The sequence below is a fragment of the Mycetomoellerius zeteki genome, unplaced genomic scaffold, assembly GCF_001594055.1.
Source record: "Mycetomoellerius zeteki isolate Tzet28-1 unplaced genomic scaffold, Tzet1.0 scaffold25, whole genome shotgun sequence".
Taxonomy (NCBI): domain Eukaryota; kingdom Metazoa; phylum Arthropoda; class Insecta; order Hymenoptera; family Formicidae; genus Mycetomoellerius; species Mycetomoellerius zeteki.
Genome location: NW_017257227.1, coordinates 1,034,485 through 1,045,354, shown reverse-complemented (window position 1 = coordinate 1,045,354; position 10,870 = coordinate 1,034,485). Strand labels below are relative to the sequence as shown.

General features: G+C 36.6%; 1 protein-coding gene across 1 annotated transcript in view; it reads right to left on the bottom strand.

Annotated features, from left to right (window-relative positions):
• nudC (nuclear distribution C, dynein complex regulator) overlaps nucleotides 1–10,870 on the bottom strand; it is an 86,121-nt gene that overhangs the window by 51,538 nt on the left and 23,713 nt on the right. The gene's annotated exons all lie outside the window — the stretch shown is intronic.

Below are 10,870 nucleotides of genomic sequence, written 5' to 3'. Positions count from 1 at the left end.
CATTCCTGCATATCTAGTAGTCATCGGAAATCCCCAAAATTCCCGCGAATAAAATAGAATGTCTCATATGCTCGCCGCCAGTTGTTAACAGAATTCGACCTAACGCGGTACCGAGTATTATAAATTTACAACCCGGAACCAGACAGATCAGCTCTCGGATAGGATTGGTTTAGTCTCTGTCACAATTAACCTTGACTACAGATCATTGACTTGACGGCGGTGTCAGGTACTTGAGAAATTACAAATACAATCACGTATAATATGAGAATTCCATTAATAACGTGCGAAATACCAGACCTATGATGCAAGAATATTTGCGGAAATCTTTAATGAAATCTTTAACCTATCTTGCTTAAGTACCAAAGGAGATAACCTTTGGAATAACAGTACATCGACTGCAAGCATATATTTTGCTCCGCACGAGCTTAATGACGTTTCATGTATATACACATCTATAAGTAGGTATCCATTATGAGATATTAAACTCCCATCTAAGTTATCTCTTGCGATCTTGTAATCAGTATAATCGCAATTTGTGTTTTTTCGGGCGATTATCGCATCAATGTTTCAAGGTCTAACTGATGATCCCCAGCGTTGATTCGGATACAATCTTAAATGCAATCGCCGCAAACAGCTGAAAAACGTCCGAGACTTATGAGGTTTACTGTCGTTTTAAAGAAGAATCGAAATGGGTTTTTTCCAATGTTTGTCATTCACTTGGAAACACGCACTACGGACAGACGAACTCATTAATCATCGGCTTGTGAAGGTTCAAGGAAGCTGAGAGAGCGTTTACGCCTAGTATCCGTCAACCGCGAGCAGGTCCTGCAAAACTTAATTGCATCGCGCTTCGATGGCGGCCGTTACACAAATCGCTACGCCTCGACATAATTATAATTCGCTACCGAAGGTCGGACGACTGAATTGCTGCTATGGCAATTGTAATTTATAAAGACAGCACCGTATCGAACTTATAAGATATAGAATATAGGTCGTAATTTGGGCGTTACTTACGGTAACGCGCGATGCATCGTACTGTTAATTATATGCCTGTATATTTATCGTAATCGACCATTAAAAACCGGCTTTACAACCGTAGTATCGAATTACATTTCAATACAGTGTAGAGGTAAGCAGTAGTGAACAATCGTATGTCACGCAGAGATAAGATACAATGTTTGAAATTTAAAAGATCACAAAGAACTTAATAACCTAAGGTTAAAGGTGAACTTACGTTATAAATATGAGAAAATATTGTATTCGAAAATATGCAACTCCTTCCATTTGATTAACTCAATGATATACACTATATACCAGTGTTTTTCAATCTTTTTCAATTCACGGCACATTAAATAGCGAGTCAAATTTGTCGAGGTACATTATTAAGTGTATATTCAGCGTAGGTCACAACTTAGCATAGATCTTTTGTTTAAATACTGCCAACGTTCAGAAATAAAATAGTAGTTTAAAAATTTTTTTTATCTTATTACGTTAAAAGAGAAATTTTATTATAGTAAATGATATCGCATTAATTAAAATGAAAAGAATTAGGAAACACAATATAATTTGGGTAATTTTTACCATATTTGAAATTATTTTCGCACATTACTCGCTTTTTACTTATACGGAAAGAACGGCTTTGCTTGAAATGTTTAAAAGTTTACTTAGAAACAGATTTGAAAATAATATTGCTTAGATCATTAAAATAATAATGTAGGACGTTTAAACTGATAACTGGAATATTAAAATTTCTTGCAGTATTGTCATCAATGTTTAAACGTTCTACTAATTATTTTGGTCCAACAAAATTATTTTCATATCTAGCTAAATTTTTAGGTATTTCAGCAAAACTGTTCTTTCCGTGTATTTCTAAATTTTTTCCGTTTCTTTTTACATTCTTTAAAACTTTCGCGGCACACCGGTTGAAAAACCGTTCTCATTAAAATCGAAAAACAGAGTTGCATTAATTTATTCGTCAGTTATGTCATCTTATCAATATAATTGAAGCGGTTTCACATTTCTGTTTCTCGCTTATCGCGTTTCGTTTTCTTCTTCAGCGAGTTTCTCGTCCTGGTCTTCGAATAATAAACGTCGATATCGTCGATCGCTAGCCACTACCGGAGTATACGGTCTATTACGCAATGACTTCCTCAACAGCACGTGAAGAATTAACGCCGACGTTAAGTCACGTGCACGCACGCATAAAGATGACGCGCCTTCTTACGAAGGCGCGCCCCTTCTTCCAATGGCCACTTTCTTTTCGACTTACCTAAGCACAAATCATCCACGTGGTCTGCGACACGTAGGAGACAGCGGAGATTTCCTCGCTGCATAATTACGCAATTTCGCGTCCTTCCTTCCCGATTTAACGAGCGACAAACGATAAGATACGCGCACTTACGAGAGGACGAATGTAGCGCAAAAAGTGCAATGTAAATGAGAATACAAGCAAGACTAATTTACGCGAGACGAACTCAGAAGAAAGTATGAACGTTGTAAAATTATGATGTAATTACATAATGCGGGATGCTGTGATGTCTTTATGCAGCTATGAATTTTATTTAGCAGTGACGTAATCAAGCATTGTAAACGCCGGAATATACTTATGTCGGAACTTTCTTAGACTCGCAAATAAATTCAAGGATCTCGCGTAACATTTAAAACGTATAATTTTCCGGTGAAGTAATGAGCACAGCACGAATGAATGACTTCTTCGAATCGCGATATCCGCTCATTCCGATGGATTTTCCTCTTCAATTAAATACGAGAATGACAAATATCCGTGTACAACAGTTAAAACGTGCATATTCTCTATGGTGTGAGTATGGAAGCGATGTAGAAAATTCGACTATAAATTCAAGCGAGATATCGGCTCGAGTACTCGTGAAACTATTAAACGAGGGAACGCCGACATATATTGGCGTTGGAAAAGTAGTTAAGCGGATTTTGATTCATGGCCCAAATGTGTTACGTGGCGCATTCGAGAATGGCGGATTTTGCGTGCCCATCAAATATAGTACGAGAAATTATGGCAGTTCGTGCCCCGATATCGATACTTCGAACTCTCGTCTGAATCAGATATTCACGCAAAATTGAACTGATTAGTCAGAGCTATCACCAGCATTACATATTGAGAATGTGCATTTACTTGATATCGGTAAATATGTTAATATAAATAATTAATAGAAAAGAATACGTAGTTAGAGTACGGAGATTATAAATCGTCTACGGCAAATCTATGTGGAGTATTATCGCGAGTACGAAATCACCGCACATTTTCTCCACGGCATATAAATAATCACAAATATTTCCTGCTTCTTCGAGTGTGCCTATGCATACGGCGTAATCAATCAACAACGTAGCCCAAACGTACATTTTCCTTATCGAAATTACAATCAATTATTCTAACGCAATATCAATCAAAAGTATTCGCTATGTTGTAGTATAATTATGATAGTACGGGGCTTTAATGAAAAGTCTCGCCTCTACAATTTAATCAAGTTAAGCTATTTGTCTACATTTCCCTTTTACCATTTCTAATTTGTCGACACTGCACCGATGATATTCATCATGTATGTATTCTGAAATATTTGTTCGCATCTAAAGTGCCTGCTTCGCGCGCACGTTAAAGATCAAACACGAGAATAAAATACACAAGTCAGCGATAAAACTTCAATTCCGCAAATACAGCAGGAGGCTTGCACACGCGGATACCAATTATCACGGGGTTCTGTTAATTGGTTGTTACGTATGTTTACTTTCGGGAAAGTCTCCCCACTTTAGATACTGATACATTTCCTGCACCTCACGATAATTTTCTTTGTTGCCATCTCCACGTAACAGTAGAAGTTAACAAAATTATTTTCAGATCTGTATCTAGTTAAATTTTTAGTTATATTATCAGAACTGTTTTTTTTTCTTTGTAATATCGATATTTTCGAACATATATACGTAACTAATCATTCGAGTTCAACATACAAAAACGTGATGGATTTCCAACTACTCGAGAGTTCAACGTACTGAAACGTCTACGATGAATTTCAATGAGGAATCAGCAGCAAATAATATCGTATCATGTGTCTCGCGTTCACGCGCACGGATATACCGTTCTGCGTCGATGAGATAAATGGGTCGTGATCGAATCAGGAGCAACGTGGCAATAATGCGCGCGAGAGTGAGAGAGCCGTGTCCGGGTTCGTGCGCAGAGACGGGGCCTGCTTCTCTCACATGGAACACCACTCACGAACCTCTGTGAAGTTGATAAAGGGTTCTACATTCCGCATTTGTAAGAATGTTTGACCGCGCTCACTTCGGCCTGTTAATCGCAAACCGTTAATTGAAAAAAACTCGATTTTGGCTTTCTTGGACATAGATCTATTAGAAACTCACTGATTCGATTCCTATATAGGTATGACCAAATACAGACACGCGCGGGTACATTCCGGAATTAAATACCTTACGGTATAAAATGTTCGCTTTTAATCTTAGTATTACTATGAAGATATATATATTCGATTGTGCTGGCATCATCGTGACGGCATGCTAATCAGGAAGCCGAGTCAGGATTTTTGCACGATATATGACATAAAATCAGCCCGTTACCTGATATTAAAGCTTGTTCAGAATAAATGATGTGATAACGAAATTCCCGTGATATTGTATAAAAACATCTTGTATCCAATGCTACACATTCACTAAATAATAAGCCGTTACACATTGTTATAAAAATTTTTACAAATATTTCAATAGATTCGATAATAACTATTCTTGCAAATAAATTGAACCGTTTACGCTCTATAGTTCATTTCAGATTAAAGGTCATTGATTTTTTTTTCTTTATTCCTCGCGGTTATCCTAGATAACCGAAGGCAGCATCTAAATGTCGCGGAGATTTCACACTTTACGAACGATTCAAGCGGCGTTAGCTTGAACCCGCCCATGATCGTTTCGTCATCTACTGTCTTTGGCACGACTATAGGGGAAAGTTTGGTATCGCATGCTTAATGGAGGTACGGTGGCGTGAATTCCTTGCGCAGCATACAGTCACGCGTCGTGTTACATGCATCATCGTGCTGTCTGGTCCGTCGGCAAAAATGTAATTAGGGACGGCAATTAGTGGTTACGGCAGTTTAGCAATTGCACAGACAAGTTTACGGAGACACATGATTACGGTCAGTAATGTTAACTAGATCATATTTCTTCGTCTCGTTATACTACGTCAACTTGATATTAACAAGATACTTTATAGCCTTTGGCTATATGTTTATAAAGTCAATCATTCTGTACTGAATCATGACTATACGATTGTTAACACTATCTTCTCGTAATTTATATGAGAATAAGCTATACAGAAAGAACGATTTTACTAAAGTATCTAAAATTTAGTTAGACATAGATCTAAAAATAATTTTATTTACTTAGAAAAATTCTGGTCGCAACTAGAATTCTAATAGATTCAATCAGAAAATTCTGATTTATCTATTTTTAACTATAATTCCAATTAATACAATCAGATTCTCTTTTTCCAGTGTAAGGCCATAAATAATATTCTAGAAATCGTAAGCATTACTGCAAAAAGTTTTAATATTCTAGCAACCAGTTTGAGCGAATAATTATTTTATATAATTATTTTGATGATCCAATAAAATTATTTTCAGATTTGAATCTAAGTAAAATTTTACATACTTTGGTTTTTTCTGTATACCTATGCAAATGACGCTCTCACAGACGGTCAAACATTTGATGATCGACAGTTAGATATTCATGCGCATCATTGTCACATGCACTTTATCACGTAAGTCCATCGAGTGAGTAAATAGAATCTACATAATCTGCATAAGTCAAAGTTTACCATCGAATTTATTGAGGAATCAAGTTGACAGACGTGAACAAATATCAGCGTGTAGGATCAAGATAGAACGTTTGTAAAGATGTAACGTTTGTTGGTCAAGTTAGGATATAAAAGACATTTTTAAGCTTTCTTAAAGTTAACTACTACTTCGTAGTCATACTTAAGAAAATCTTTACCGAGCCCATTCTGGAAAATCCTAGGAGGAACATTCATCGTTATAAGAGAGGCACGCGTACATGCATTAAGCATCATAGTATCCAACGATCGACTTGCGTGGACTCTTGAGCAAGCGAGAAGAGGCACGGGAGGTGGTAGGGGGGTACACAGCAGGGACAGGTAGACGGGCGCGCAATTAATTTCTCGAAGCGAAGGTTCGCATATCGGTTCAGAGTGGGCGAACGACGAAATACGCTACGCGAGAAGAGAAAAGACGTAGGCAAAACGAAGACGGCAAATGGGTGGCGCGGCGAAATGTAGAGAAGGAAGAGCGAGGCAAAACCAATCCCTTTTGACCTTGCTCGCGATCGAAAAAGATCGATATACCATTGAATGTACGTGTTTTTACCGCGTGCACGTGGGACCACATATTCCTCCCGGTAGCAGTGCGCGACGTGAATCAGGAAACTGTCGAAAGCGTGACCTTGCTCCATCGAAAGGAGTTGATAGATTTGTGAGACAAAACCGAGCTCGAGGTAAAAAAAATCCTAGGGGCGTGTACCGACTAATGAAATTTTAATTGTTCCAGAAATAAAAAAATGATGCCATATAGTAAACTATACACACGATAAGGACAATTTTGCTGAAGTATATTTAAATCTGGAAAATCTTGACGGTTCGCGTAAAGGAGGCAGTGTCGCTGCGCTTGGCTTAGCGCCGAGACACTACCGTGTCTCCAGATACTTAAGTAGATATAGATCTGAAAATAATTTTGTTGAACTATCGAAGTAATTATGAAAACTCAAGTACGATGAGTAATGCTGCAAAAACTTTGACATTCTAGCAGCCAGCTTGAGCATCCTACATAATTATTTTAATAATCTTATCAAGGCAAAATCATATTTTCAGATTTATGTTAGCTTAATTATTTTAGATAGTTCAAAACTGTGTGTTCATTCTAAGAAATAAAATATTCTTTTCGATTAAAATATTTTTAATATTTCATAACTAATAAGAAAAAGAGAAAAAATAAATATCGGTCAAGCACTGTGATTAGAGTTTCTAGAGATAGAATTACCAATAACATATTTTCAAAATTAACTGCATAGTTTAAATTATCACGATGCGATGTGTTAAGGATGATGATTTTCAGTCAGAGCTATAAATACGATATACATAATTGCGGAATACGTTGATTACACTGCAACTCGGGAGGGATAAAAGCGTCGGAGTTTATAAAATGCTTTTTTTCCGAGAAAAAAATCGTGTGATAAAGGGTTAAGAGGAATTCTCTGGCATGCAATCAATCGTGATAGATACGAGCACAAGTCGTTAAATCGCGCGTAGGTGCGCCATGCGCGTGTAACTCGTAATCACATTTAAATTTCAATCGAGACACAATCGCCATTAATGGAAACCGTACAAATTGCACGTGAGGATGTACCCGTTTTTTTTTTCCTTTCGACGAGTAACCAACATCTCAGAACTTGTCAGCGACGCGATTAATGTCCGCTTGCGAAATACGGCTAATAACTTTAATCGACTCATAAGCAAAGACTTTGTCCTCTGCTATATACTTAAGAAAATGGGTAGCAAGCAACTGTAGAGATGACTAATTGCATGGCGAGCATAATCGCAAGTGTACAATGTAAATATCTCTGCTTTGCTGCACTTTCTTCCATATACATAGAACCTTTACGCCAATTACAGCTAATTTTTCTTCACACAAATATCTTGTAAAACATTATAATATTGAACTAAAAAACAATTAGAAATTATAAACTTTTCGTACAGTATCTTAAAAAATTGGAGTATAAAACAATTGTCAGAATTTCATTAAAAGTATTCAAAGTAGGTTTGAAGTATCTAAAGGAATCATTACCTACATGTATATAAATCGAAAGATACAAGACTTTACTGACTTTACTTAATTAATGTCTTATCGACATTCATTTCACGCTTAATCTTGCGCGAATATCCGTAGCGAAGTTTCTCTTTATTGCAAAAAAAGAGCGAAAATTAATTGATGACGTATAAAGGTCGGGCGTGATCTAACAAATTACCGATATGGGATGCAGGCACGCGCCGATCTGTTTAAAGAGCGACTTTTGCGAGATGTCCGTGATGCCAACTCGTGAGAGATCAAGCTATAAAAGCCACGTAACTTTTCGCCTTGGGGCGACCGAGCGACCGGAGGTCGGCTGAGAAGGGACGGTGCACTTGACTCCCGACGAGATCGAGATCGTTCCGTGAAATCACGTCCTCGTAGGTTTCTCTCGCGGACCACGAATTGAACGTGGGGAAAGGAGTCGGGGTAGGAAGGAAACAGTCCAAGAAAGAAGCCGTGGTACATTAGTCCTTGTCTGAAATAGAGCGCTGCATATGCCTGCGCGATTCCTGAGTGGAATATTTAATTTGCACGGAAAGAGAGCTGAACGCAGTGATTAGGCCTAATTTGCGAGATATGCATTAAAGCGCACCTTGTCCTCGCAAACTGGAGATTGCCTGAGTCAGTCGGTCTGAACAAGGTCGAAATACGTCAGGAAGCTTCCCAGAATCGATCGAATCATGGTATTTTTACGCGAATCAACTGGATGCCGATGATGCTACCTTTGATAAGTTGGATTCAAACGATTATCGCTGATAATCTCGCGTTGCATAAAAGATCATCGTTTCGTTGCGGTTACCCTAACTAAGCGATGAGTCGGAAATCATGAACTCTTCATTATTCGCGTGGAATGTCTGGGATACCTCGGTTGTAAATTCACCCCCAAAAAATATTCTTTCTTTAATCGTTCTTTCTTGATTCTAGCGGATTTTCCTCTAATATATGGTTCAAGAAGAACCATATATTTTGATCATTATTCATCCACTTTTTTTATAGACGAATACATATTATAAACATAGGCATATATATGCCTCGTATAAAATTTTTTTGCTTAGAGCAAATGCTAAGAAAAATTCCCCTCTCATAAATAGAATTTTTTTTGCTAAATATATATAGTGCTATTTATACACATTACTGTATTTAATGCAATTTGTTTCACAATAAAAAAATTTTTTTTACATTTATCTTTATCTAAAGAACGTGTCGAATAATATCAATTTTTATTTAATTGTAAATCATTAAAGAAAACAATAAAAATTGAGATAATGTTGAAGTGTCAAAAACACCTCACGTGACTAATTACGTTAAAAAAGTTGCATGCGAGTAATGTAGAGTTAACCGTTATCAGACATGATTCCAGCCCGCATGGCGTATTATATAATTTCTACCTGTATAATCTTATGCTCAATTGATCAAGCTTTCGAACATCACTGGCTAATATTTTCGAAAAAATTTAGTATTTCACGAAATGAATCATCATTTTATCACGATGCAAATGTTGCAAAGTTAATTTTATCATAATGGAAGAATTAATCACGATACGATTACCGCAACTGGCTATATGAGGGAACAATCGCCTCCCACGCGACCGTCGAGTAGGTATTACAAAATTTCTGTAATACTCGGTCAACAGTAGTCACGGTCGGCGTTTTTCATTTTATCCAGTCTGATCGGACAAAAGAAAACGTGCGATTCACACGCCTTGGCATGCCTTTAACGTTGCATAAAATGGAGCGCGCGATTGTTTCGACGGCATAGATGTAATACGATGGTGCGGAGATGCCATCACGTCGGATGCGTTTCTTCAAGCGTGCCGCATTCATGAACAGAGAGAACTAAATCGACAAGCGGTTTATTACTCTGTCGTTATTTATGCGAATTTGCACTAACACGAGAATAGTTACCTGATTTTTCTTTATGTAAGCAATCACCTGTTTTTACACTCCAACTAAAATCATTATTATTTTTTAATAACTATATTTTTGATTGTTTTCTAATTTTATTCATTAATATTTATTAGTAGAATAGAGTGGGGCTATTTGAGCATAGGAGCAAGTTGGTCAAATCCAAATATCTAAATAACCAAAATATATATAGATAAGTCTATGCTTGCGCAATGTAGCACACAGATAGATATTACTGTATCTTAATACAATAATCTGTGTCCGGCTGTCAACAGCCAAATACGTGCGCTTTTTCATTTACTAGATATATTAAGAATTTATAAGTATTTAATTATTGAGCCAGATGAACATTTTAAAGCATTTACCATTAGTCTATCATAATTGTGTGAAGATTTATAATAATTTAAAGAAAAAGTGTCACAACTAGCTCCGCTCTACCCTACTTGAAAACAAAATGGATATGGTTAATCAATTTAAAAAAAAAAAGTAGAAACCAAACAAATATAAACGGAATAAGTACGTTAAATATAATAGATTATGACATTTTTCTAAAAAAAATTAAAATTTTAATTAATATAACGCTATTTTATTCCATCTTTGATGGAATTATATATTTAAAAGTTCATAAAGAATAATTATAAAAAAAGAAAGAAATTATGTAAAATAATATCTATACAAAATAATATTTTACAAAAATTTACATTTTCTTGCCGCTAGGGTATAAAAACATTCCAGGTGATTATTCCCGAGTTAAGAACGACTTGACGACAGGAAAGATACAGAATTCTGTTTCTTCTCATATCAGTATCGCTGTCATGCGATACAATGGAAAATTATGGGCGCGTTCGTGTGTTGCGACGACGAGCGATGTACAGACCAACGAAATACGAGGTTCAGATTACCCGAATTGGCATAAAAATCTGGTAAATCAAAGAACATGCGATAAGGTGAAACTTGCTTCCGGTCGTTGGTCTTTCTTACGACCGACAAACACACCCGAAGGACGATGTGAATTATGAAGTACAAGACTACAGATACTTTGTCACAAAAATAAAAAAGCAGACATTTCGT